This window comes from Triturus cristatus, chromosome 10 (assembly GCF_964204655.1).
Source record: "Triturus cristatus chromosome 10, aTriCri1.1, whole genome shotgun sequence".
NCBI classification, from domain to species: Eukaryota; Metazoa; Chordata; class Amphibia; order Caudata; family Salamandridae; genus Triturus; species Triturus cristatus.
In genome coordinates this window covers 434,198,967-434,214,812 of record NC_140593.1, presented here as the reverse complement: position 1 = coordinate 434,214,812, position 15,846 = coordinate 434,198,967, and positions in this window count along the sequence as shown.

Genomic DNA, 15,846 nt, shown 5'->3' with positions numbered 1-15,846 from the left:
CAACAATTCTTACAGTTATTATAAAACAAGATCAAATACATTTTAGCAGTTTGAAAAATCTCATGATTGATTACATATAATGCAAAGTACGTAGCAACAAAAAATCAGAATAAAGCACACTCCATGTATGATAAAATGACCTTGACATATAAAGTGAAAGTGCGTCAAAGTATTTGAAAAGGATACAAGACGTGGCCAACATTATAACAGACATTAAGAACAGTTGTGCAGTTCTGTTGTGATGTCTCAATACAGTGCAGTACAGGCAGCTTTAGGCAAAGTAAGTACTATATCAATTTTCACGACACAATTTCTAAAACCCTAAGATTCTATTTATAAAAAGCAAATTTTGTTACCCTGTTAGGCTATGTTTCGCAAGTACAATAAAGTGATCCTTTCTAAAATATATTTAAAAATGTATTTAAAAAAGAAAAAATATTGCAACATACTGATTCAGAGGGTGGGGCCAAAAGACAATACCGGGCCCCCGCTGCCAAGCTAATATTATATTTTTAAAACATTGGTCTTAAAAATTGGCATCGTAATGATTGAAGTGGGGGACAGACAAAAAGCACATGATTTAAATCTTGCACCCAATTACCACACAAGCCGCAGTGTCTATCCTCCCTAGCTAATCCCTCCCATGCTCCTGTTATAATTCGTAATGGGAGGAAGTTCAGCCTTAATAACAGGATGGTTCTACGCACTTCATGGGGAAGGTTCCATAAGAAGTATGGTTGAGGTTTTTTGCACATACTACTACCCACTGTTATGTCATTCCTGTTGTGCCGAGAACACAGTACGGTATCTCTTTTGCAACTAATTTCATAGATTTTTTTTTTAATAACATTTTCCAAAACCTGCTTTGGAAGAGGGCTTGCTTCACTTTGCCCAATTCCAAACATAACTAATGGTTTTTCGCAATTTCTAAAAACACCACTTTTTCCTTTCAAATAAGAGAAGATTTCGTATTTTAGCGTATAGTATTGCTATTTAATAAATTATTACCCCACCCTAGGCTTGCTAACATGAGCAAAATGAATTTATATATCCAGCCTATTGTAGAGGCCTGTGATATTGCCTTACCGCTGCACTGGCGAATATGCTCAGTATTAGAGCAGTTACTTGAAAAAATTCTACCTAAATACGGGTACAATTTTACTGCTTCTAGTTTCTCTCTCCCCAAAAACCAGTGTATGTTTTTCCTAACCCTACATCCCCGGGACCTAAAAACTATAAGTTTGCTCTTGGAAATATTTATTTTTAAGCAATATTCAACAGTGTAATGTTCTAACTCATTAAGACGCCTCTGTCAGCCATTCGGAGTTAAATCTACCAGAATGGCGTCCTCCACATAGAATAGACAGCTAATTGTATTATTCCTAGCTTTGGTGAGTCCCCCTTACAATGTTCCACCTTACTAGGCAAGTCACTGATGTAAAGGGAAAAAAGGAGAGGGGACAATAAACACCCTTGCTTCAATCCTTTATGGGTTTCTACTCTACTCGACAAACCCTGATTCCCTCCCATCAGTACCTGGGACCAAGTGGAAGAGTGAAATGCAATGAACAATCTGGGCAGGTGCATGGGAATCCCCATTACGGACAATTTCCTACACAGCATCCCTCGATCTTCCCTGTTGAGCACTGTGGAGAAATCTATAAAAACAGTATACAAGGCCATACACTTACCCACTGGGTACTTATCAATAAAGGTTTTCAAAACTGGGATGTTATCAAGGGTATCACTATGCTAACGGAAGCCCACCTGCTTCACTGGGACAAAATCATTACCAAAGGCCAGTCCTCGAGGTGAAGAAGTATACTCTTATCAAACAATTTTCCAATCACATCTAACAATGCAATCTGCCTAAAACTGGCAGGAGACGTTTTGGGACTCTTTTTATATAAGGGTACCACTATGCTTCCCTTCCAAGAGGATGGAATAGGCCAGTGTGCATAGCAGTATTGAAACACCGGTTGGAGAAAAAGGACCCATTCGGAGATATCTTGTTTAATAATGGCTATCAGGAGATCATCCGGGCCATTGTCCCAGAATGCCTTGCTCCTTTAATAAAATACTGTATCTCCTCACGAGAAGGAGGGCCGTAAGCATAACCTGAGGGAGACTCTCTGGGTAATTCCAAATAAGACCCGCCCCTAGGATTTGATGCATATAGGTGTGAGATGTATTAAACCCATTCAGCGTCGGATATTAAGATGGTTTCAACCTTAATTTTGCAGTCACAGCATTCTGCTATTAAAGCCCAATATTTACGCGAGTGCAACCTCTCTTAGTTTAATCCATTTTTGATCCTCCACTCCTCTACGTTCAGACGCCTTCAATCTCATTCTTGCCTACTTTACCTGCTTAATTTCCCTTTGCCACAACTATGATGGCTGCTTAAATTGTTCCCTTACTAGGGAATTCAGCTCTAGGTTGAACTTTTTTGCATCCCAAGTTGTAGCCACTCCATACTTAGTGCCATTAGCTTTTTCTTACTCCCACAAGTTCTAAATAATGTCAAATGCTTCTCAAACCAAGCAATAGGATTTTTCTGTGTGCGGCCAGAACTCACCTTTTTAACAAGTCCCACCAAATTTATAAAAATTTTATTTGACCAAAAGGTATTGCAATTTGTTTTTTTATACACAATAGTGTCATCTGTGGGGTTCCAAGACCCAAGCGTCTTGAGTTCTAAATTTATGTCCAAAGAGAGGATGCTATGATCACTTATATTTATCCTGAGAACCTTAAACTGTGAGCATGCTCCAAACTATTGACAGGAAACCACCATGAAATCAATTAGCAACTGCCCTCGAATGGAGTGGAAGGGGAAAGAAGCTGGAAAGTCCTCTGGGAATCTCCCACTTAAAATAACAAGATCACTGGTTCCCAGACAATCCAAATAGCATAACCCTCGTTTGTCTGATCAAATATGACCAGGCAGAGATGCCGCAGGGATGGCCCATACACCTTCCAACTCCATCTTACCAAAATTCAGAGAGGAACTGTTACAGATTTTAGCTTTGAAATCTCCCACCATAATTATCGAGGAGCATTCTTCTGTGATACTAATATTATGCACAAAAAAAACCACAGACTAGAGAGTCAGGGGGAATATAAACATTTACCAATAAAAAAAGTTAAGGATTGTCCTCCTGAAACATTGCCCAAAGCCAATTTTATGCACACGCAGAAATATGATGGATGGCCAAAGACCAAAGGATTCCAATTTATATTACCAGTAAGTAAAATAGATAAACCTCCACTTGCATTACCTTTTACTGAAGGTTTTGCCGCACAACAGAAAACAAAATATTTCTCATAATTAAAATCTACACATCTCCGCGTTTACTGTAAACAAATTATCAATGGGGGTAATGGCGTTAATGAACGTAACTTAAAGCTAGGGCGTCCCAAACATGCAGTATTCCAGGACAAGATTTTGCCCAAGGGGCTACGTCTGCAGCATAGGGAATTGTATGGTTCCTTTGGAAGCGTTCAGAGAACCAGCTACTCAACTCCAATGGGCTAACCCATCTCCCCCTTTGAGTTCACTAACCCTTTGGTCACCGTATGCCACAATATTATTCACTCTTTTCCCTGTAATTCTGCCAACAGAGATTATAATATCCTTTGGCTACACAGCCCCCCCTGCTATTAGGTGCAACTATACCCAAACCCTGAGGGTCATCCCTAAAATAGTCTATCTGAGCATCATTCATCACCACAAACGGGAAGACATCAAGCCCCTTTTTTCTAAAATGATCGACATTAGCCAGGATTAGCATTACAATGATCCTAGAGCTAAAGGTTACTATAGAATTCGAAAATCTGCTTAGAAGATACAGGAATACTCTATCAATATCTCTACTTGCTACTAATCTCAGATCCTCGATATCAGATAATAACTGCCATAAAAAAAGTCTATAAAAAGGACCCGGTTCCATGTCAAACAAGGATACAAAGATCAGAGTGTTAGATACATGTCCTAACCCTAGTCCCACAACCACCTTATTGTTCTGCCTCTGCTTAACCCCCTGGTTTAGGGAATTGTGCTAGTGGAGGGGTACAGAAAGCCCCTCCATTGGCAAACCTTCCATTATTTAGATCAATCCGTACAGGGAGAGAATCCATACAAGAAATGGTTGGGGGAAAACTATCCGAGTTCCGTCCAGCCTCTAGCGGGACCAGATTTACTTTTATTGTTATACCCTCCGTATCCACCAAACCTATCCCTACTTCATCATTCTCTATTACAATGGTTAATTCCCCCCAATATTTTTTTAGCTGTTATCCCCGTGTTTGAGAACTCTCTTTCTTGCCTACCCAATACTGGTGCATCTGTGATAATAGGGGAAGGGAGAGAATGTAATACTAAGGACCCTGCCTCTCGACCGTCATAAGGCCCAACTATCTTCAAGTCATTTACTTTTTTATAGCTGGATAGTAAAGTCAGACTCTTCGGGGCATTGGGAAATCTCAATTTATTTATTCGTAATACGCTGCATCCTTTTCTTCTTCTCCTTACGTATTTTCAAACCATTGCAATCTGAGTGAAAAGCACCCTTCATTGAAGAACCATCATCCGATGTGGCCCTTGACACACAGTAGAAGGGTCATTTTGTCGACCTATGTCACAGGATGGAGGGATGACCCATTTTTAAAAAATCGGGAAAATCAGTGGAAAATTCTTGGATGCAGATGCAAGAAACAAAGCATAATATCTGGCTCGGGTATCTTCCGAATGCTCAATGGAAGAAGCCCCCAGGCAATCAATAGCTCCCACTTGAACTCCCATTTCCACCACCCAATATGACATCACTTTATTAGTCTAAGAAGCCTGAAATTTCAACTCAATACCCTTTTTCTCCCCCCCACATATAACCCGGCTGTAGTCAGGTGCTGCAACCTCATTAAAATCGGGGACACTGCGTCCAACACGTGCTCAGAGTTAGCAATTGATTTGTCCAACAAGGTCAAAATTGCAGAAAGGATCCTTTTTAAAACGTAAAGAATATCAGAATTTGCCCTCCCTCCATTCTCATTAGTTCAATTATTCGTCAGTGGCCATGGTGCTTGAGACCCTGCACTGAGGGATGCTTCTGGTTTCATCAATCCCAACGTGAAGGCGTGCTGCTGTAAAGAGCTGGAAGAGATGGACGACTAACAGGACAGTCCAATGGCAAGCTCAGAACAGTTACTGGAGCAGCCAACAATTTTAAATTAACTTCCAAAACTAGATTTTTCTCCATATGTATTGCGATGTCCGTCAAAACAAAGTACTCCCAGTCAAAGCTACATACATCCCCATGTGGCTTAATATGAGATGCTCGGAGGGGCTCTTTGGAGGGAGACATTCGTGGTACTGACTAAACTTTTGAGAGGCCAGATAGAGCCATAGGGCTCATAGGCTCAAACATGATCACAGGCTCTGAGATCGACTTAGTACCAACACCATTTGATTCGGGACAAGCCATAACGTCCCCCATATCTATATACATTTCTTTCATTACTTCCACTATTTGGCATTGAGCTGGGTTTGAGGGATAGACTGCATTGGGGAATGAGTGATGAGGTTGAGCTGGTGCAGGGCTGAGCCCTGAGAAAGGACTGTGACGATGCCCGGCTCTTCTTGTTTGGCTGCACCTGTGGGGTCCCCATTTCCTTATTTCTTAACACTCTGCCCCAGTGTCCCTTGGAAAACATAGACAGTACAGTAGGGTGGGACTTCAAGAGAGATAGATGGACTTGAGGATTCTTCTGCTGGATATTTTTTAACAATTTGGGGGAGCTAGAATGACATCAGTGGAGCCAGTCAAATCTGAAGAAACAATTAGACGGCCAGACTACAGGCACATAGATGGCATCCTCAACCACCTTACCAGGCTAGGGAGATTAACCACCAATGTCCACTTTTACTACTTATTGACACTTATCCACAGATGTCAAATGTCCTCCACCCTTCACTCTGAGGCGCTTTCCGTTTCTGCAGCTCCACAGTGAACACTACCTCAGAGAGAAGAGGATGGGTAAAGGTAAGGGCTCACTAGGGCTCATCAGGGCTGCAAAGATGCATAGAGCTTATGGGGAAAAGGCTAGGAGCGTGTACTGGGTACAACCCCCCACCATGTGTCATAAACCGCACCAACCTACTGCAGGCTGCTTCTGCACCACTGGGGAAGGGCGGCGGCCTAAGCCTCCCCAACACACAATAGCGATAACCTGCTTCCCATGCGATTGCTTGATACTTGATGCTTTTTGCTGACTGCTGGTACTACTTAATTGCGTCATTGCATGCTACTTTCTGTGTAGTTTGTATTCCGTTGTACAGTGCCTTGCGAGGTGATGGGGCAATGCTAAAAATATTTCTTAAAGGTTTTTTACCTCTTTTCTTTTTTTTCTTTCAAGCCCCAGGCTCTAACTGTGCCACCTCTGCAGTTACTCAGGGCTCATGTCAGAGGGTGTTGCAAAGGACTAGCCTCACCTCTCTGTGCCCTTGAACTCAATGGGTCCCGGCCCCTTGGTGAGGGAGGCTCCTGAGCTCCCAGCCTCCCAAACTCTGCCCAGCCTCACTTCTCTCTGCCCTCCTTCTCAATGGATCTCTGGCCCCTTGGCGATGGAGGCTCCTGAGCTCCCGAGCTCTGCCCCCGTCGGGAGGCACCGCACCCGTCAATAGGCTTCCGGCAATGGGGCGCCAACACCGACACAACAGGCTCGGGCCCGGGAGACCCGCCTGGAAAGATCCACATCAGGTCCTGACTGCTGCACAACTGCATGGCTGCACGGACAGACTGTGTTTGACATCAGCGCTGGTCTCAAAGGGTAAGCACAGCAAAGCCAACACATGCAGGACCTTCTCCAGTTGTCCTGGTTTAACTTTGGCAAATGCCGGTCTACCAAAATGCTTGGCTTGGGGTGTAGAGTCGGGGAAGAGATCATAAGGACCATAGGAATCAGAAAATGGTTGGTCCATGAGATTGGTACAGGATCCTGAACTTGTATCAAGGGATTATTGTTAAAAACTGGCTCTAACCGGTTCACCTTTATGTGAGTGAGGCCCTGCACATTTTGGTCACAATTAAATAGCAGCAAAGTCTGACATGAGTCCAGTTACTTGAGTGTCATTGGGCTCATCAAAATGAAGATTCAGATTGCCTAAAACTGTGAAATGGACTTTATTGGTTACCAGGCTAGCAAGAACCTCTGGTAGAGTCTGGGTGAACCGGCCTGAGGGGGGCGGGGTCGAAAGACTAGAACTACTGAAAACATAGATGTGAGTGACAGTAAGATAGAAATTATGATAGAAATAATGAGAGTTTGGGAAGAAGAGGGAATCAGTGAGACAGGTACCTTTTCTGACTATTATTCTGCCACGTTCTGCTCTTTCCTTCCCTCTATTCTGTTTCTGACCTTTATTTTGCCTCTTTCTGCTCGTTTCTGACCTTGCCTCTTTCTGCTCATTCCTGACCTTTATTTTGCCTCTTTCTGCCCATTTCTGCCCTTTACTCTGCCTCTTTCTGCACTTGTCTGACCTTGTTTTTGCCTCTTTCTGCTAATTTCAGACCTGTATTTTGCCTCTTTATGCTAGTTTGTGACCTGTATTCTGCCTCTTTCTACTCGTTTCTGACATTTATTCTGATGCCGCATCCACAGCGCCAAGATACCCCCACGGGTGACAGTGCTGTGCTATTCAAATGTTGATTGTTTTATTGAAGTTGGACTTCAGGATAATTGGCAGCCCTCTGCCCTTTCTCTCTTCCCTATCTCTATGTACCATATAGTAATCAGGAGCAACAGCCTGAACAATGACAGTTCCTGACTCCTCATGGAGCCAGTTTTCTTTCAAGAAGACCACATTAGGTTTTTTGTCTTCCAAAAAAATAGAAAATATCGAGCTTATGACATGGGGAGGGATCTATAGTTTAAGAGAAACATTTTTCGTATAGTCATGTAAGGAAGAGGGATCTCGGATGAGAGACTAAAGGAACAGTGAATATGGCTGTTTACAACACATGCGAATACATCGCATGCCTTTACAATGTGGCTGTTACAATGACCTCGTTGTTACATCGGGAACCATTACATCGCTAGTCATTACAACGACATGCTGTAGGGGATGCGCTGGACTTAGGAATAGTATTATTTGCTATTCCTGTTAGAATCCGGGTTCTCTGGTTGGCACAGGTAGGTACTTGTGACAAGCAGGGAACCTTTTCTCTAGTCAGGGTAAGGGGTTACACTCCTAAAATAACCCCTGCTCACCCTCTAGGTAGCTTGGCGCGAGCAGACAAGGCTTATCTCAGAGCGTTATAGGTTAAGCATTTGTGAACACATACAGTAACCAAGTGACAACACTACAAATGGACACCACACAGGTTTTTATATTAAAAATAAGGATTCTTTATATAGAGCTACCACAAGACCATTAAACGACAAAAATACACAATACTGTTACTTTAGTTCTTAAATGCTACACTTTAAGTCAATGTACCTCAGATGCGACACGCAGGGCAACGAAAGTGTTGCAACGATGCTGATGCAATGAAGTTTTTGGTGCAAAGAAATAAAGACGTGAAGATCTTCCAGATGCGTTACGCTTCTCCGAGGTTGCAAGAAGACTCGACTCGATGCGTAAGCTGCGTCACCCTTTACGCGATGCGACGACAGCAGCCTTGGCAGCGGCACTCTTCTCTGACGTTTGCGAGACACTTCCGCTCGATGTGATGTTGCAGCGGCGACACCCCTTTACGCGATGAGACGACAGCAGCTCCGACGGCGGCACGCTTCTCCGTGGATGCGAGGCGCTTTTCTTGATGCGGTACAATGCGACAGCTACGATGGCTGCGATGGCGACACGCTTCTTCGGCGTTGCGAGACTCTTCTTGGATGAACCGAGACGCTTCCGCTCGATGCGATGCTACAGCGGTGACACACTATACGAGATGTGACGACAGCAGCTCCGACGGCGGCACACTTCTCCTTCTTGAGTCGCGCTTCCAGCTCCTTGCGACAAGCAGTCCCTCAGAAGGCCCAACAACAGCAGTAGGCACTTCCAAAGAACTTTGGGGAGCTGGGGGGTGAAGTTTGTTGTTCCTGAGACTTCAGCAGGAGGCAAGCTCTATTCCAAGCCCTTGGAGATCTTTTAGAAGCACAAGTTCTTCTTGTCAAGTAGGATCTAATTTCTTGGGAGCAGGGTCCCAATACTTATACCCCTAATTCCTTTGTTCCTCTGGGGTAGAGGGGCCTTTGCCCAGTCCAAACCAGTTCCTGAGCACTTTGTTGACATGACTCTGACTTTCTATTCAGGTTGCAGGGCAGAGACATCAGCCGCTCCACAGGAGGTGGAGCCAGCATTGTGGTGGCAGAGCACAGCCCTATTCAGAGTCCAGGTGCACTCCTCCCACCCATCTGGATGTCAATCTCTCTATTCACCACCAGGCTACCTAGCCCTGCCCCTCTGGGTTTTACCAGCCCTGTCACTCACACAAACCAGACAGGCAGATACACATCATAGCAGAGGCGGGCTGAAATGGTTAGGCAAGCAAATGCCAACTTTCTAAAAGTGGTATTTGCAAACCCAGAATATTAAAATAAACTTTACTAAAAGATGTATTTTATTATTCTGAGTTCAGGCATACTAAACTTGAGTTTCTACCATGTTCCCTGGGTCTGTTAGGATCATAGGATGTAACAATTCTAACAGCCTATTCTGGCCTATGGAGAACAGGTAGCCTTACAATAGTGAAAAACGAAAATGGCTGTAATTCACTATTAGGACATGCCACACACATCAGGGCTATCCTACGTTATGCTTACAATGCACCCTGCCCTTAGGCCTACCATAGGGGTGACTAATATGAAGTTAAGGGAAGGTTTAGGGACTGGGAAGTGGGTGCACTTGCCCAGTCAGCATGACAGTACCAGACTGCACGCAGGTTCTGCAATGGCAGACCTTAGACACATTTTACTAGGCCGCCTCTGTGGGTGGCACAACCAGTGCTGCAAGCCCGCCAGCAGCATTTGTATTTACAAGCCCTGGGCACTCCTGGTGCACTTTACTGGGGTCTGACAGTAAACCAAATAAGCCAATCATGGAATCCAACCAACATATAAATTTTAAATAGAGAGCACTTGCACTGTGGCACTGGTTGGCAGTGGCACAGTGCTCTGAGCAGCTATCACCAGCAAAACACATGAGGCACAGGGACAAAAAGTGGAAGGGAGACTCACGCCAAGGTGCCAGGTCTAACGATTCCTACTCCAGTTTTTGCAACAGCAGGGAAGGTGTTGGATTGTATATCCAACACCAGCGCGCCCCCTATGTGTGGTAACAATGAGGTCATTGTAAAAACCGTGTTGTAAAGGTACTGCATTGTGGAGACAGCGTTGTTAACGCTGTTTCCTGGAACAGTACCTGCAAATCAATTTGTTTTTATTTAAATCCATTAAGTGAACAGATTTCATGTTTAGCGCACTCTTAAATCAAGCAGATGGTCTCAGAAATAAACTCTTATGTCAAGGTATGGAGGGGCAGGGTTCCTGGCCCCTGGTTCTGTTTGGGCGCTGTGCCCCTGCTGCCCTGCCATAATATTATATGGCCCAAGTCAGCCACTAGAGCGCCGACCTGTTTTTGCAACTCTATGGTTGTGGGCTTTCAAACTCTGTGCAGTCCAATCTTACCCCCCACAATCGTAATGCAGTTTATACAACCATGGTTACCCAATTATAAAAACACAGATTCCCCCAAAACACTTAAAAGATATTTAAAAAATTTAGGGTTCAAAGTAGTAGAATGCAATTTGGTGTCTGCCTCTCAGTCAGGGCCGGACTGGCCGTAGCGGGCACCGGGCAATCCCCCGGTGCACCGCATGGGTGGGGGCCAGTTAAGGGTCCCTGGGGGCCGTTTTTGTTACAGGGACGTTTTTGCAGCATAGCTGCAAAATCGGTCCTGTAACAAAATCGGCCGAAAACCGGCCCTGGCAAAGAGCTCGGCGGCCCCCCAACCCCCTGGGGGTGCGGCCAAGCACTTTGCCAGGGCCGGTTTTGGTTTCCAGTCCGGCCCTGCTCTCAGTGCAGCCCTTTCCTCAGCTGCATGCCCACTGCCCTGCCATCATTTATTGAAGTACTTGGGTAGTGATTTCCCCTCTCGAGGGATCTTGCCCATAGTTGGTCCTTATGTCTATTAGAGCTCATGGTGTATGCGGATAACATTGATGATCCCTCAATCAGCACTTTTGGCAGCCACTGCACATTGAAATATTCTTCACATTTGTTCCCTGGGCACGTGCTGTGTGATTTGTTTGCTACTTGTCACCTCAGCAAGGTTTTCATTCACACTATCTATCATCAGTTCAATTCTCTATTGGGTCCTGTGAGTACATCCTGTATCATGACCAATATCTAACAATGCTTAGGTCTACTATTATGCTGTCACCATCCTGGTGAAAGGGTCAGGCCCATAAATTCTGGACATGTTCTAGAATCACAATCCAATGGTTCTTTTTAGCAGCATGTAAGAGTAGAGGGGAGAAAGTCGTTATTAATGCCAATCAATTCAATAGGAATCCCTCTGAACACATAGTAACCACAGAGAACTACGTGAGGTTAGTTAGTTTATTACAAAGCCAAAAATGACTGAACATAAAGACTCTTCAAAACAAGAGTGTAGAAATACATGAGAATCAGCATTAAGCCAAATCTGTGAATAAAGTTGAGGCGATACAACATGCACAAAACAATTAGCTCAAGAAATAGGATGCAGAGGATCAAAAACCGTTATTACAAATTTCCCTGCATTGAGGGTTGATGAAAATACAGCATTTATCTATCCCTACACTCCCTACTTAAGCATTCTCAGGAAATGAAATAAAAGGTGTGCATGAGGAGTCTTCAACCTGCAACACAAAATGTGAGAAAGAATGAAATCCACAGCACACATGAAATTGAAACTGTTAAGTCTAAAGAGAGAGCTTCCAGAGAAATTGCAATTCAGGCCTACAAGATTCAGCTAACATAAGAAAATGGCATAAAAGCTTTACGGAGTTACATAACAAATTAAGACACCTTCAATTAATATTCCTACCTACATGAAAAATGACACATTAATAAACATGTTTAATAAATGAAGGATTGTCAGTTGCACAACACAAGTTCTTCACGTTAATGTTTTCTGCTAGTTGCATTTACTTTCTATGTTGATTCTTCAAGTTATTATCCTATTATTTCATTTCAAAATTCTAACACTCCATTTTAACACGACAAAGGATTGTATGTAGGTGCGCTCTATATGTGTGATTATAATGCACCCCAAGAAATAAAATATAGTTTCCGCTACATCACTGATTATGGCTTTTATGACTATGAATATCACCCCAATTGGAATGGCCTGGAGTTGCTGAGGGGAGGTATAGGTATCTGTTTTAAAAAGTTTGCTTTACCCGCTGTTCAATCCTCTCTTTATGATCATGAGGCCTGGTCGAGCTGTCCTACAGAGTGTGCTCGACACTCACCCTCTCACCTCTTCTAGTGGGACCCTGGTTTTTCACACCTGGGACCTTGCTCACAGCAGGTTTCAGTGTGCCACTACTCCTCTGCACTGAAACTCCTCACTCAGTCTCCATGTCCGTGAACTCCCCATATACTTGCCTCACTGTCCACAAACCACACTCAAATCCTCCTGATTGTTAGGCTCTCAGTCCTCTATCAGATCCACAGGTGCCCTGGAAGTGTACCGGGTCTGACCAGTATTGCATCATGTTTTGGATGCACCACTCCGGCTTCGGGAACACTGGCCCTGGCAGAGCCTAGCAAAACATTGCCAATTAGCCCTGGTTTTTGGCTCCACCCCCAAGTGAGTTGTTGAGACAGAGAACTTTAAAAATGAAAAAAGAATTCAATGTCCCTTTAACCTTTCATTTTCAGTGAATTTCTAAGATTTTTAAGGCAAAGTTAGATATTATTACAATACATAACTATAACGTCACCGTCACCTTTGTTTTTTTCTGTCAATATAAATAAATAAATATATTTATATATATATGTGTGTGTGTGCGTATATATATATATATATTCCAGATACCTTGTATTTTACAAACGTAGTCTTAAGCCCAATTCCATAAAGCGTGATTTATTTCATAGACACAAACAGCAAACAAACGCCCGACGCGTTTCGGTGCAGCCGCATCATGGTCACCAGTTACTGACAGTTTGTGCAAAGTGAAACATATAGTGCTCGTACATGGTAATTGAAGTAGGACCCGTCCCAGCTCATTTTGGAAGATATGCAAACATGGCATCCATTTTGGAATGGTGTATCTGCCACTTAACAACCAACAGACACTTAAATTGTTTTGCATTTCATTCCAACAATATTACAATGTTTTTACTTTTCTTGCGAAATTATTATATTTTCAAAAATGAGTGCCCAATTAATTTTGTTATATCTAACAAAAAATGGTGATGATATTTCATCAGTATATAATTCCGCCCCTGCGGGCCATGTTGCAATTTTAGAACTTCAATCTTAAAAACATATTACACCCATATGAATTTTTCACCAACATGAATTATTCAGTCCTGCCCTGTGGGATTTTGATTCTGTTTTTTAAGTCTTCGTTCTATTTGCAAAAACTCTTTTGACTAATAATTTATGTACGAATTTTCAAAGGTCTCCAAGAGAGTATAACATTTGACTCAAGAATTAATTAATCAAAACAACAACATTGAAATGCTAATTTTGCTTTTCTTCCACATAGTATGCTGACAGTTTCGTCTCCTACAAAAATAAATAAAAGTGCAATCACTATTGTGTATGTGAATTAAAAACACAAACATTGGCTTCTTATATTTACAAAACATTGTGCATCAGGGCAGTTAAAAAACACCATCAACATTCAAATGTACAGCAATTAACCTACATGGACTGACATTTCCTCATCTTTATTGAGCCCTAAGCGATGTACTGTATCATACTTAATAATCATCTTAGACTCAAATTGTCTTAGTTCTCTTATCCTGTTGCCTCCCCTCTCTGATTTTGGAATTCTGTCTAGGGCACAGAACTGCAAAAGATTAATGTTTTTCTATGTAGTTCTTTGAAATGTCTCACAATTGGATACTACCTATCCTCATTGTCGATTGCCCTAGTGTGCTCCAAAACTATTTTCTTAACTTGAGGGATAGTACTTCTGATATATACTAATGGACAGGGACACAGTAGTGTGATTTGCATGTCAAGTGTTTCTTAATGACATAAGGTTTCTGCTCTTTAGATAATACGAACTCTTTACAATTGATGCTGTTTTTACAGGCTTTACATGAATTACATAAGCCTTGGGTAGCTCTTGGGTGCTTTTCTGGTTTTGGTGTACTGCTACACAGTATATCTTTTAGTGCTCTGCAGTTCCTGAATGTTATTTTGGGCTGACTTCCTACAGATTTTTTCAAATTTGGGTCAATGTTTAAGATATGCCAATACTTTTTCAAACATTTTCTGACTTGCCATGACGGATTACTGTACGCCATTATAAATCTTATTGGCTCATCTTCATTTTGTGTAATAGATTTGGGATTTAGCAAATCACTTCTCAAGACTGATTTGATCTTAGTGCAAGCCTGGTTAATAGTCTTGTCTGAATATCCCCTTTCTCTAAATCTCTCTTTCATGGTCGACATTTCTAGTTCAAAAGCTCGTTCTGAGCTGCAATTTCTTTATGCTCACAGCAGTTCGCCGTAAGGTATGCTATGAATGAGATTTTTTGGGTGACAGCTTTTTGCGTGTAGCAGGCTGTTTCCTGCTGTTGCCTTGCGAAACAACCTGCTCTCCAATTTCCCATCTTGTACTTTCACAATTACATCTAAAAATTTGATTGTTTTTTTGTTAATAGTGCTTGTGAAGGTTAAGTTACATTCATTCGCATTCAAATCGGCAACACATTGTATAGCTTCAGTCTCTGACCCTCTCCAAATACAGAAGACTTCATCTATACACCTTGCCCAGAGGACAACATTCTGGGAAAAGGCTGTGATGTTACTAGCCACCTGCTCCTCCCACCAGCCAAGGTAGAGACCCGCATAACTGGGGGCAAAGCAGGTTCCCATCGCCGATTCCCGGGTTTGGCAATAGATGACGTGATCAAATAGAAAGTAGTTGTTTGAGAGACATGTTTGCATCATACACAAAAGCATTTCAGTGTGCAAAAATACTTTACATCACGTTGTCTCAGAAAGTGTTGGTTAGCTTTGATACCCATCTCGTGCGGTATGCACGTATATAAGCTATTGACATCTAGTGTCATTAACAACATTTCATCTTCCCACACTACTTTTTCAATCAATCTTAAAAAGTCTTGAGTATCTTGTAAGTATGAGGGAAGCTTCTGGACGAAAGGACGTATGAAGTAATCAATGTATTTTGAAGTATTTTCATATGTACTTCCTATAGAGGACACGATAGGACGTCCTGGTGGGTTGACCTTGTCCTTATGTAACTTGGGTAATAGATATAGTGCCGCAAGTTTAGGATATTCACATTTTAAAAATTTGTATTCGTTCTCTGACAATGATTTCTCACATTTTCAGTGAAGTAATTGGGATTGGTAATCATCATTACTTTTTTCATAGCTAGATCTATTACTAATAACATAACTATCCATATCCCTCAGTTATCTTCTTCCCTCATTTAGATACACACACATGGGCCAAATCACGACATTCCCACCCTTATCTGATTTTTTGATTACAACCTCTCTGTTATTTTGCAATTCTTCGACTGCTTTCCTGTGTTTAGGGGTGAAATTGTCATGTTTGTGTTTACTAGATTTTCCGAGTTTCTTATACGCT